Raw genomic sequence first — 14,738 nt, 5'->3', positions numbered from 1 at the left:
TCTCATATCAGCCATCTGCTCTCAATCATCGGATCTTTCTGTCTGATGTGGATATGTCTATTGAAGCCATCTATCCTGAGCCTGTCAAGGAACCTCTAAGTCTTCAGAATACAGAGCATCAAAGTTTTTCTTAGAACATGGAAGGAGTTGAAGCAGTCACTCGTGTGTATCCTTTGGCTGGCACTACACGTGCACCGCATCCTGCTCTTACTGAAGCCACTAATAGCACAATTGCCCAACGACCCAAGAAGCGCACTCGTGTTCTCAATGACCGAGAGCTTCTTATGGCTCTTCATCAGAAATAGGATAGGCATCATGACTGGCTGAAGCGTCAAATGCAAAGCCTCTTGGTGGATGTCAACCGCATTCGCAATCTTGCCACCAAGAATTCTTTTGTTGCCCATGAAACCTCTCGACGCACATGGAAGGGGCTGACGCTGATGTGCTTTGAAGATGATCTTCAAGAGGATGGCTTCTCTGAACGCTTCAAGTTTGACTCCACACCTCCTCGAAGGGTAGTGCTGCAACGAACTCCATCTCTTGAAGACTCTGAGTTCTCTTCCTCTGCTGCAACTGTGAATGCCAGAGTGATCGAGGATGAAGACGATGCTACCTCACCGCCACCTCCTTCAGCACGGTTCGACACTGCTCCAAGTTCTTCTGCACCGCCGAACACCACCGACGACCCTGCTGCCTCACCTACTCTTCGTGGGAACGAGTAGATGCTCTATGTCTTCAAACCTTTTTGGTCCTTACTCACAAAAGGGGGAGAAGCATATGAGTTTGATAGTCTTCAAGCGGGTCCATATGGGCGGGTACTTTATATTTTTGCTTCGTGTTTACAACTCTCGTTTGCTTTGATACATTTGGTTCTTTGAGTTGTAACACTTAAACTCGATGGTCGTCTGCTACTTATTTGCCACCTTGTGATGCGATGATAAATTCCGCATGTGCGACGATAGATTCCGCACTTAGATCATTTTGCCGATGTCCATTTTCCATTATGCATGTCATTATCTTCAGATACCTTCACATGCATAGTGGATTGTCATCATAAGTTGAAGAGGATCTCCACAAGCACAACCTGCCATGTGCATTTGCATTCCAAAAGCAAATTACTTATATGCACATCTTCAGGGGAGCCCTTGCAACTTATGAAGACAATTCCTTATCCTTACAACTTCACATATTATATTCCCCGTTGAAAACTTCAACTAGTTTGTCATCAATCACCAAAAAGGGGGAGATTCTAAGTGCATCTAGTGCCACCCCTAGTTGGTTTTGGAGTATTGACGACAAATCTAGTTGAGGGACTAATGTGTTTGTGAGAATTGCAGGATAACACAGGTACAAGTCCCTCATTGATTCGGTTTTCCTACCGGAGATGACCCCTAAAAATGTATGAAGACATTGATGTCAAAGGTGGTATATGAAGATATTCACATTGAAGACTATGACAAGAGAAGACATCGCATGAAGCCTATGGAGCTCGAAGACTTAGATCTTTCGTAGTTCTTTTTTCCTTCTCTGATTGAGTCATAGGAACCACCGTACTATTAAGTGGGGTCCAAGAGAACCAGTCAGAATGACTGAAGTGATGCTTAACCAAAACCTATGTCTTCGAGTGAAGACTATGAGAGCGAATCTTGTCCAGAGTCGGACAAGTCAGCTTTGCTTGTAGCCCAAGTAAAAGCTGTCGCGTGAGTTTGGAATCTGACCATTGGAACATGTGTCAGTTCCTTCGTGACCCGGGGTCATTTCGGACAAATCGGGTCGGGTTGCCTAGTGGCTATAAATAGCCCACCCCCTACAACCATAAATGGTTGGCTGCTCAGAGTTAGAGTATGGATTTTGTCGTTTGAGAGCAACCCACCTCGAAGCCTTTGAGAGAGAATTCCTTGCGAGGATAAAGCCCTAACCACCCAGAGCCAAAGAGAATTAGGCATCACTTAAGTCTTCTTGTCTGTGTGATCTGAAGACTTATTACACTTGAGGACTGTGAATCCTCCAGCCGGTTAGGCGTCACGTTCTGAGCATCCAAGAGACATTGTGGATCGCCGGTGAACGAAGTCTGTGAAGGTTTGGGAGTCTACCTTGAAGACTTACCAGACTGATTGGGTGAGGTCTGTGTGACCTTAGCTTAAGGGGAATACGGTGAGGACTGGGTGTCCTAAGCTGCGTGTTCAGGACTGGGTGTCCGGGACTGTGTGTCCTCAGGTTTTAATACCTAGCCGCCCTAACCAGACGTACACTTGTCACAGCAACTGGAACTGGTCCAACAAATCATTGTCTTCAACGAGTCACTGGTTTCATCCTTCCCTTCCCTTTACTTACTGTTACTCCTTGTGAAGTCATTGTATGTTTGCACTATCTTTTGTCTTCACTGAGTGACTGCATGTTCTGTTTGGCTTCATAATATCTTCCTACCTGATCCTTACTACATTGCTGCTATTAGTCATCGTGCTCTCACTCCATTGAATACTTGACTATGGTTTGCCTAGTGTAGTCTACCTTCCGCTGCATGGTAATAGGTTTATTTCTATCATTTGTCTTCGAAACTTCCACGTTTTGAAGACTTTCATAAAAATCGCCTATTCACCCCCCCTCTAGTCGATATAATGCACTTTCAGTACCCCGTGCGGAAAACAGCAGAGCTGATCATCTGTCGAAGTGTGCTGTGCAGAAGCTTCTTGTGGAACCAGGAACTTTTGTTCTCCATCTCACTCAATCCTCGGTATCCCCCAGCAACAATGGCCCAGAAGAGGACAAATTTAGACTACAGTAAGCCTCTCCCATTAGAGTCGTCCGCTCCCGGTAGAGACCCTTGTAACGCCCTCGATGCGGCTATAGCTCCGACGTGTCGAGGCACGACTTAGAGGCATAACCGCATTGAAAGCAATGTCGCAAGTTAGGCATTCTTCACAACATCCCATGTAATACAAATAATTAAAGGGGAGAACATAGTTGGCTTACACTCGCCATGTCAATCAAAGTACATAAATAGCATTACATCATCCAAACACTCATGGCCCGACTATGGCGCCAAAATAAAAGACCAACCCAACATGCGACACGGTCCCGATCGCCCCAACTGGGCACAACTACTGATCATCAGGGAAAGAAACATAGTAACGGCATGAGTCCTCGTCGAACTCCCACTTGAGCTCAAGCGCGTCATCTGGAACGGAGTCATCAGGCCCTGCATCTGGTTTGGAAGTAATCTGTGAGCCACAGGGAGTCAGCAATCTCGCACCCTCGCGATCAAGACTATTTAAGCTAATGGGTAAGGCAAGGTAAATATGTGGAGCTGCAGCAAGCGACTAGCATATATGGTGGCTAACCTATTCGCAAAAGAGAGCAAGAAGAGGAGGCAAAGCGCGAACGAATAACTAGAGAACAACCTGCGCAAGCATTACTCCAACACCGTGTTCATTTCCCGGACTCCGCCGAGAAGAGACCATCACGGCAACTCACATAGTTGATTCATTTTAATTAAGTTAAGGTTCAAGTTATCTACAACCGGACACTAACAAATTTCCATCTGCCCATAACCGCGTGCACGGATTTTGAAAGTTCAAATCCCGGTAGGGAGTCCCAACTTAGCCCATGACAAGCTCTCACGGTCAACGAAGGAATAGACCTCCTCCCGAGACATTCCGATCAGACTCGGTATCCCGGTTCTACAAGACACTTCGACAAGTTAAAACCAATCCAGCAACACCGCCCGAATGTGCCGACAAATCCCGATAGGAGCTGCACATATCTCATTCTCAGGGCACACTCAGATGAGCCAGACGTCGGGTAGGCCAGCCCAAAGTTGCCCCTGGTAGCCCCGGACATCGCTCGGTTGGACCAACACTCAGAGGAGCACTGGCCCAAGGGAGCTTAAAATAAGATGACCCTCGGGCTCCGGAAACCCAAGGGAAAAAGAGGCTAGGTGGCAAATGGTAAAACCAAGGTTGGGCATTGCTGGAAAAGCTTTAATCAAGGTGAAGTATCAAGGGGTTCCCATTATAACCCAACCGCGTAAGGAACGCAACAATCCGGGAACATAACACCGATATGACGGAAACTAAGGCGGCAAGAGTGGAACAAAACACTAGGCAAAAGCCGTGCCTTCCACCCTTTACCAAGTATATAGATGCATTAAGATAACAAGGCAATATAATGATACCCCAACAAGTAAATAATGTTCCAACAAGGAACGGTCTCCAATCTTCACCTGCAACTAGCAACGCTATAAGAGGAGCTGAGCAAAGCGGTAACATAGCCAATCAAGCGTTTGCTAGGACATGGTGGGTTAGAGGTTTGACATGACAATTTGGGAGGCATGATAAGCAAGTGGTAGGCATCGTAGCATAGGCATAGCAAAGGAGCGAGCATCTAGCAAAGTAAAGATAGTAGTGATTTCGAGGGTATGATCATCTTGTCTGCAAAGTTGTCAGAGTTGACTGGATCCTCGAAAGCAAACTCAACGGGATCCTCTGAAAGTGCAACTATCCCTAGGTGGTTTTGGTAATTCATAACAACATATAGCTCATTGAGATAATGCTATTCCAAGATGATTATTTCAGGAAAGCTCAATGATTGGCATGGCATGGATGTGAAAGTGGAACCCTCAAAATTCTAAGGACAAAGGATTGGCTCAAGCTCAAAAGCTCAAGACCCTTCATTTTATATTTTAGTGATCCAAGTTCACCTTGAGTCTTTAGGAAAAGCCAATACAATCAAGGAGGGATGAGGTGTTGCTTAATGAGCCTCTTGCTTCATGTGCTTACTGATATGCTCCAAAACCCTCAACTACTTTCCCATATCCACATATGACCTAAACCCTAAGCCAAACTCGGTCCTACCGATTCTTCCTATCCGGCGCCACCGAGTTTCACTTGTCATTAGCCACTGCCAAACCCTAGCAATTTGGTTCTACCGATAAGGATCTCGGTCTCACCGAGATGGGGTTGCAAACTCTCTGTTTCCCTTTCGTAACTTTTCGGTCTCACTGAAAGAGCGAATCGGTCCCACCGATATTGCAATGTAAACTCAGTGTTTCCCCTTTGTAACTTTTCAGTCTCACCGAGTTTCACTCGGTCTCACCGAAAGAGCAAATCGGTCCCACCGAGTTTGCCTGACCAACTCTCTAGTTAGCTAATTACCAAATTCGGTCCCATCGAGTTTGTGTAATCGGTCTCACCGAGATTACGTTATGCCCAAACCCTAACCATATCGGTCCTACCGAGTTGCATGTCAGTCCCACCGAAAATCTCTAACAGTCACTAGGTTTACAGTTTCGGTCCGACTGAGTTTATTGATTCGGTCCCACCGAGATTGGAAAACTGTGTAACGGTTGGATTTTGTGTGGAGTCTATATATACCCCTCCACCTCCTTCTCATTTTGAGGAGAGAGCCATTAGAACACACACACCATTCCAACTCATATGTTCTGAGAGAGAACCACCTACTCATGTGTTGAGACCAAGACATTCCATTCCCACCATATGAATCTTGATCTCTAGCCTTCTCAAGTTGCTTTCCACTCAAATCTTCTTTCCACCAAATCCAAATCCTATGAGAGAGAGTTGAGTGTTGGGGAGACTATCATTTGAAGCACAAGAGCAAGGAGTTCATTACCTACACACCATTTGTTACTTCTTGGAGAGTGGTGTCTCCTAGATTGGCTAGGTGTCACTTGGGAGCCTTCGACAAGATTGTGGAGTTGAACCAAGGAGTTTGTAAGGGCAAGGAGATCGCCTACTTCGTGAAGATCTACCGCTAGTGAGGCAAGTCCTGTGTGGGTGATGGCCATGGTGGGATAGACAAGGTTGCTTCTTCGTGGACCCTTTGTGGGTGGTTGCTTCTTCGTGGACCCTTCATGGGTGGAGCCCTGTGTGGACTCGCGCAACCGTTACCCTTGGGTGGAGCCCTGTGTGGACTCGCGCAACCGTTACCCTTCGTGGGTTGAAGTCTCCATCAACGTGGATGTAGGATAGCACCACCTATCCGAACCACGGGAAAAACATCCGTGTCTCCAATTGCGTTTGAATTCTCCAAACCCTTCCCTTTACATTCTTGCAAGTTGCATGCTTTACTTTCCGCTGCCTATATACTCTTTGCATACTTGCTTGAATTATGTGATGATTGCTTGACTTGTCCTAAATTAGCTAAAATCTGCCAAGAACTAAAATTGGGAAAAGGTTAAGCTTTTATTTGGTCAAGTAGTCTAATCACCCCCCTCTAGACATACTTTCGATCCTACAAGTTGTATCAGAGCTTTGGTCTCCATTTGCTTTGATCTCCATAGCTTTGGTGGTCATAGCCTTGGTTTCACAACCTAGGAGAGTATGGCGTCTAGCGAGGGAAATTATCACTGTAGAGGTCCTTACTTTGATGGTACTAATTTTGCTAGTTGGAAGCATAAAATGAAAATGCATATTCTTGGACATAACCCCGCCGTTTGGGCTATTGTGTGTGTTGGTTTGCAAGGTGACTTATTTGATGGGAGAGAACCGAACCGTGAAGCTACCGTGGATGAGTTGAAGATGTTGCAATACAATGCTCAAGCTTGTGATATTCTCTTCAACGGATTGTGCCCCGAAGAATTCAACAAAATCAGCCGTCTTGAGAATGCGAAGGAAATTTGGGACACTTTGATTGATATGCACGAAGGTACCGACTCCGTCAAGGAATCCAAGTTGGATGTGCTTCAAAGCCAACTTGACAAGTTCAAGATGAAGGATGGTGAAGGTGTCGCTGAAATGTACTCTAGGCTTGCTCTCATCACAAATGAGATTGCCGGCTTAGGAAGTGAAGAGATGACCGATAAATTCATCATCAAGAAGATTCTAAGAGCCTTGGGTGGAAAATATGATACCGTGTGCACATTGATCCAAATGATGCCCAATTACAAAGATCTCAAGCCAACGGAGGTGATTGGAAGAATTGTTGCTCATGAGATGTCACTTAAGGATAAAGAGGAACTTCACAACAAATCAAGTGGTGCCTATAAAGTCTCATGTGAATCCCCTACATCATCAAGTGAGAAACAAGACTTCAATGAAGAATTGAGCTTAATGGTGAAGAACTTCAACAAGTTCTACAAGAGTAGAAGCAAAGATAGAAGCTCCAAGTCAAGGTCCTACAATGACAAAAGATCTTCTAGTCGAGAGCGAAACTGCTACAATTGTGGAAGACCCGGACACTTTTCCAATGAGTGTACGGCTCCCTACAAGAGAAGAGAAGATTCTCCAAAAAGAAGAAGCAAAGGATCACCACCAAGAGAGAGGAGTAGAGATGATCGTTATGAATGAAGATACTCATGGAGAAGCAAGGATTCGGAAAGGAAGGAAAAATCATCAAGGAGCTACACAAGACAAAGACATCAAGCTCATGTTGGTGAATGGGTATCCGGCTCCGACTCCGACAGCCACTCCGAGAGAAGTTATCACTTCGACTCCGAAGATACTCAAGATGAAGGTGTTGCCGGTCTAGCACTTGTGTCAACCAACTCCTACGACATATTTGACTCACCAAATGAAGGAATTGGAAGATGCTTCATGGCCAAAGGTCCTAAGGTAACACACCCCGAGTATGTTGATTTCAATAGTGATGAAGATGACTTGTTAGGTGATGATTTGCTTGGTGACAACTCTAGTGATGAATACTATGATGAAATGTCAATTAAACATGCTAATCAAGATAAAACAAATGACAATGATAAGGAGAAGATTGAGGCCCTAACTAAAGAACTAAACACTCTTAAGTTAGCTCATGAAACCATCTTCGAAGATCACCGAGAACTTTTAAGAGCTCATGAGAAATTACGCTTTGAAAAGCTCAATCTTGAGCAAGAGCATGAGTTCTTAAAGGCAATCAATGATGATCTCCACAAGAAAAATTCTTCTTACATTGCCAAGCGTTTACTCTTATCCACTTACATGCCTCAAGTCAAGTCTAGTAACGAGAACAAGAAAGATTCTTCCTCTAGTAGTAAAAATGATCATGCTAAATCCAATATTGTTACTTCTAGTAGCTCTCTTGATTCCACTAATGATTCTCTTAGCCAAGTTACACTTGAGCAAGAAAATAGCTTATTGAAGGGAATTATAGAGAAAGGAGTGTACAAAAGTCTTGCCGGGAGTAAGCAATTCGAGGAAATTGTGCGCAAGCAAGGAATGCACCGGAAGAATCAAGGTGTTTGTTTTGAACGAAAGTTCAATGCCAATAGAGTTGAGTGGGAAGAAGATCAATACCCCAAGACAAAGTTTGTCCCTCAACAAGATAAGCATATTTCTTTCAAGGGGACACAAGCTCAAGATGATCTTCCACCACAAGACTACAATCAAAAAGGCAAGGACAAGCTTCAAGAGGAAATTGACGCATTTGAAGAAGCTCCAAAGACCTTAGTCAAGTGGATTCCCAAGACTACTTCAAGTTCCACTTCATCAAGTACGACTACAACTCCAAGGATTCCCATCAAGATGATGTGGATCCAAAAGAAGAAGAACTAGAGAGTTCTTGAGGGTGACTCCGCCAACATACTTCACTCTTATCATTTTGGCAAGAACAAGTGCAATCAACTTCCACATCTTGCACTAGTTCAAGGAGTCACAAACCCTCTTATTGGTAAGACAAGGGACAAGGTAACCTAAAAGTTTTCATGGACATCATCTTTTGTGTGCATCACTCTATGTCTATGGATATCCTTGCTTGTTCCTTGTGGGACTAACCCATGTAGGTATTGAAAGTGCAATTCACTCAAATGGATAGCTCCAAGAGATCTACATCAACATTGAGCATCCACATCTTCAATATCTACATGATGTCATCATCGACAAAACCCAAGGTAGTTCATCCCTCTTAGGGGGGATATCACATCTAGGGGGAGCATTACTCTAAGACTTGAGCTAAAGCAACTCTAAAGATGTGAACAAAACAATACTTTATGTAAAAGTGGTAACCCCACTTGAGCTTAAACGATGAGTATGACCTATGATCAAGTGTTCTCACTTGACTCCTAAGTCAATATACTCATATATAGATGACCTAGTCATCGCAAATTGCTTGATAGATGCTAGAATTGGTTGTGCATGCCTTGCCACATATTTCATTTGCCATCTTATTGCGTGAGCATGCTGGTTGCATATTTTACTCATTCGAGGACATCCACTTGTTGTTTTGATTGTTTGGTTTTATCTTCTTTTGCCAAGTGGATGGACAAGAATGCCTAAGAACCTCCTCTAGCTATCTATGCTTTTCTCGTCTCAAACTCTATTCATGCTGCATCACAAAATTTGATCAAGTCAAATTCGAACCACTCTGTGTGAGGAGCGCTCGGAGTCCCCGATTCGTCATAGACTTAAACTTCCAAAACCTCTTTATGATTCTCGGTCTGACCGATACTCCACTTTCGGTCCTACCGAGATCATTAAGTTGATCTAGGTTTTCGATCTCGGTGCAACCGATTTGAACATTTCGGTCACACCGAGTTTTAGTAACTGCTTGCAGTTATGAATCTCGGTGCCACCGAGTTGTTCCACTCGGTCACACCGACAGGGTCGGGCTATATATAGTCACGGGCAAAATTTTAGAAATTTCTCTGAACCCCTTCGCCCGCGCGATAGCCTGCTCTGCCCTCGTGGTCTCCGGATCGTCTTCTCACCACCAGCCGCCTCCAGTCGCTGGTCTCCGTCGCCGTCAATGGGAATTCTGCCCCGCCGTTGCCGCCGTAGCAAGTCCCCGCCGAACTAGGGTATGGACTTGATCTTTGTGCTATTCTCCAATCTGATTCCTAGCACATTGTGATCATATTGATTCTAACCACGTTTTATAAACTTCTATCCAGTCAATGAAATCATAGATTAGGTTTGATTCGAAAATTCTAGGTTTAGGTTTCCGCCGAAACCATCTCGGACCCACCGAGTTGAAAAACTCGGTCCCACCGATTTGGCTTATGCCATTGCACAAGTGAGACTCGGTCTGACCAAGAATTACTTATCGGTGTGACCGATTTTGGAACTCTGTGAAACCCTAGCAGTCTCAGTGCCACCGAACTGTGACTCGGTCCTACCGAGTTCACTAGTTTAGGTTCCAAAACTGCTTCGGTATCACCGAGTTTGAAAATCGGTAGATCCGAGATGATTTCAGTGGGAAACTAAAACTAAGTTTTTGGATCATTCTTTTGCAAAAATCTCTGCATTTTGTGATGCTCATCTTTTCTATCTCATCTATAATCTATTCACAGGGTCAGCAGTCAGTTTGCAGCATGTCTGATCAAAGTGATAGCCAAAATATGTCAGAGCAGCAGGTGCACATGAGTGAGGGCACTAGTCCCTCCAGCTCTTCTGATGAAGGTAGCAGGAGCACTCCTAGCAATTTACCAAAGGCTGCCATGAGACAAAGGAAGAAGAGGACTTCAGATTCCGAAGATGAGGACTATGTGGCAGAGGAAGAGGCCACTTCCAAGAGAGTTGAGCCAGCTCAAGGCACTAAGCCAAGTCTGAAAATCAAAAGGCCAGCAGGTAGGCAGCCAATGTCAAAGGCCAGAATGTCAACTGAGAAACCCATAGAGCCAGTTGCAGCTGAAGGCAAGAAAAGAAAGGAAAGGGTGAAGAAGACTGTGGCTAGAGTACTTGGCAAAGCTTCCATCATGGAAGAAGAAGAGGAAGAAGAGGTAGCTGCACCAGCGCCTAAGGCACCCAAGCTAATGGGAGATGCCATAAAATCAGGGGGAGCTGCTTCCAAGGCCAAGCCAGCTCCAAAGCAAAGCCCAAGAGGAATACAAGAAGCATTCCTGCAGCTGAGACGAACAAGGCCCCAGTGCCTGAGACTTTTGCTGAAGAAGAGGAAGAGAATGTCCTGAGAAAGCTAAAGCCCAAGATCCCAGACCACAACGATGCTCATCCTGTGGCTGAGGACATGAAGCTCAGGAGAGATTCAGGGCTGAGGAAGTGGAGAGAAACAGACCCGTATGCTTCAAGGAGAAGGACAACAGTTGACTACAGGTTTCACACCAAGGAGCAGCAGGATTTTTATGAGACAGTGCTGCTAGATAAGAAGCCCATTGTCTGTGATATGCGATGGGTTGATTGGCAATACATTGAGGACAATGAGGAGCACTATCCTGGAGTGCAAGACAGCTTCATAGCTTGTGGAGTAGCTGACTTTGTTGGGCAGAAGCTCACAAAGTGGAACGAGGAGCTTATCATGCAGTTCTACTCCACGGCACACTTTTATCCAGATGGGAGGATCACATGGATGTCTGAGGGTACAAGGTACCAATCTACAGTGGCTGAGTGGGCACAGATCATTAATGCCCCAGAGGAGCAAGATGATGACTTGGATATCTATGCCAAGAAGAAGATGGACCACAACTCAATGTCAAATATGTACAAGGAGATCCCAAATGAAGCACTTGATACCTTCAAGTTTGGCTCAGTACATTACCTTCTGTCAGGGCTCCCGACTATCAATTGGATCTTGAGGCACACCTTATTGCCCAAGTCTGGAGATCACAAGATGATCAGAGGCCATGCTATCAACTTGCTACATGTTTTTGATGTGCCTCAGAAGTTCAAGGATATGAGCCTCATAGTGGAAACAATCAAGAGGACTGCAGCAGACCAGAAGAGGAGTTGCGGATATGCCCCTCAAATTCAGGAGCTCATCAACTCCAAGATGGGCACGGGCATATATCTATTGGACAAGGAACAACTGCCCATCCGTCCAGATTTTGAGGACAATCAAGTTGTCATGACTGAGAACGAGCCATCATCTGCCCAAGCATACACAAAGAAGGAGAAGGCGAGGAAGGAGAAAGCTGCCAAGATGCCTACTCAAGAGGAGGCATCTGAGTATTTCTTGAAGACTAAACAAGAGCAGCTTGGTTACTTGATTGCATCCACGCTGAGGATTGAGCAAAGTCTAGCCACCCTCACTCAGAATCAGCAGAGCCTAGAGAGAATCATGGAACAGAAGTTCTATGACTTGGATGTCAAAGTAACGGAAGTTCAGTCTGCGGTGGAGCAGCTCCAGGAGGACATGCAGGAGAGGAGAGGCAGGACTACCACTCATGCCTTTGCCAGAGTGCCACGAGGCCCGAGGTCATCTGCCGTGCCAGTTGCTGACACCAGAGCCACCACTTCAGCACCAGCTACAGCCTCAGCTCCAGCGTCTACTTCAGCTCCAACTCCAGCGTCTACTTCAGCATCTACCGAAGCCTTCGTCCTTGGAGTGATCCAGACTCCACCACCACCAGAAGATCAAGCCTGAGCGTCGATCTAGTGCTATGCATTTTCTAGGAACTTTTTGGTAACTTGTTGCCAAAGGGGGAGAAGATGTATAGATCATAGGCTTCGAGAGAGAGAGAGTGTGTTGCTTTTCTCTCTTGCTTTATTTGGTGGTTTTTTCGAACTTGTTTGATTTTGAGTGCTTGAGATACTACGTCATTATTTGTGAGACATTGATGATCATGTGTTTGATCATAAGCTACACTTAATGCTTGATGAATGCTATTATCTTATCCATCTTACGTGATCTTCCACTTTTCTTTGTGATGAGTGCATGTATTTCATTCTTATCATTTTAAGCGCTCCACCAAGATGTATGTGGCATGGAAGAGTAACCCATGACTCTAACTCTTTGTGCATTTGCAGTCCAAAGCAAATTTTAAATATGCACAAATTTAGGGGGAGCTCTTACTTATCACATACTTCTCAAAGCGACGATATATTTCATGCTTATTATCATTTGTCGAAGCTTTGATCTATATGTTGTCATCAATTACCAAAAAGGGGGAGATTGAAAGCGCAACTATCCCTAGGTGGTTTTGGTAATTCATAACAACATATAGCTCATTGAGCTAATGCTATTCCAAGATGATTATTTCAGGAAAGCTCAATGATTGGCATGGCATGGATGTGAAAGTGGAACCCTCAAAATGCTAAGGACAAAGGATTGGCTCAAGCTCAAAAGCTCAAGACCCTTCATTTTATATTTTAGTGATCCAAGTTCACATTGAGTCTTTAGGAAAAGCCAATACTATCAAGGAGGGATGAGGTGTTGCTTAATGAGCCTCTTGCTTCATGTGCTTAGTGATATGCTCCAAAACCCTCAACTACTTTCCCATATCCACATATGACCTAAACCCTAAGCCAAACTCGGTCCTACCGATTCTTCCTATCCGGCGCCACCGAGTTTCACTTGTCATTAGCCACTGCCAAACCCTAGCAATTCGGTTCTACCGATAAGGATCTCGGTCTCACCGAGATGGGGTTGCAAACTCTCTGTTTCCCTTTCGTAACTTTTTGGTCTCACCGAAAGAGCGAATCGGTCCCACCGAGATTGCAATGTAAACTCAGTGTTTCCCCTTTGTAACTTTTCGGTCTCACCGAGTTTCACTCGGTCTCACCGAAAGAGCAAATCAGTCCCACCGAGTTTTCCTGACCAACTCTCTGGTTAGCTAATTACCAAATTCGGTCCCACCGAGTTTGTGTAATCGGTCTCACCGAGAGTACGTTATGCCCAAACCCTAACCATATCGGTCCTACCGAGTTGCATGTCAGTCCCACCGAAAATCTCTAACGGTCACTAGGTTTACATTTTCGGTCCGACCGAGTTTATTGATTCGATCCCACCGAGATTGGAAAACTGTGTAACGGTTGGATTTTGTGTGGAGGCTATATATACCCCTCCACCTCCTTCTCATTTTGAGGAGAGAGCCATCAGAACACACACACCATTCCAACTCATATGTTCTGAGAGAGAACCACCTACTCATGTGTTGAGACCAAGACATTCCATTCCCACCATATGAATCTTGATCTCTAGCCTTCCCAAGTTGCTTTCCACTCAAATCTTCTTTCCACCAAATCCAAATCCTATGAGAGAGAGTTGAGTGTTGGGGAGACTATCATTTGAAGCACAAGAGCAAGGAGTTCATTACCTACACATCATTTGTTACTTCTTGGAGAGTGGTGTCTCCTAGATTGGCTAGGTGTCACTTGGGAGCCTCTGACAAGATTGTGGAGTTGAACCAAGGAGTTTGTAAGGGCAAGGAGATCACCTACTTCGTGAATATCTACTGCTAGTGAGGCAAGTCCTGTGTGGGCGATGGCCATGGTGGGAAAGACAAGGTTGCTTCTTCGTGGACCCTTTGTGGGTGGTTGCTTCTTCGTGGACCCTTCGTGGGTGGAGCCCTGTGTGGACTCGCGCAACCGTTACCCTTGGGTGGAGCCCTGTGTGGACTCGCGCAACCGTTACCCTTCGTGGGTTGAAGTCTCCATCAACGTGGATGTAGGATAGCACCACCTATCCGAACCACAGGAAAAACATCTGTGTCTCCAATTGCGTTTGAATTCTCCAAACCCTTCCCTTTATATTCTTGCAAGTTGCATGCTTTACTTTACGCTGCCTATATACTCTTTGCATGCTTGCTTGAATTATGTGATGATTGCTTGACTTGTCCTAAATTAGCTAAAATCTGCCAAGAACTAAAATTGGGAAAAGGTTAAGCTTTTATTTGGTCAAGTAGTCTAATCACCCCCCTCTAGACATACTTTCGATCCTACATCCTCGTTAGCAAACTCGTCTCCCGGCTCTACCCAAACAAGAAAAACAAGCAACAAGGGCACAATCAACCACGTGCAAAGCTCAAACAATATGATGCAAACATGGTATGCTATGCGGGATGCGATGTGCGATGCATATGCAAGATTTGACAAGGAATGAATGAACCTGGCCTCAAC

Source organism: Triticum urartu, chromosome 3 (genome assembly GCF_003073215.2).
Source record: "Triticum urartu cultivar G1812 chromosome 3, Tu2.1, whole genome shotgun sequence".
NCBI lineage: Eukaryota > Viridiplantae > Streptophyta > Magnoliopsida > Poales > Poaceae > Triticum > Triticum urartu.
Note: the sequence above shows the minus strand (reverse complement) of the source record.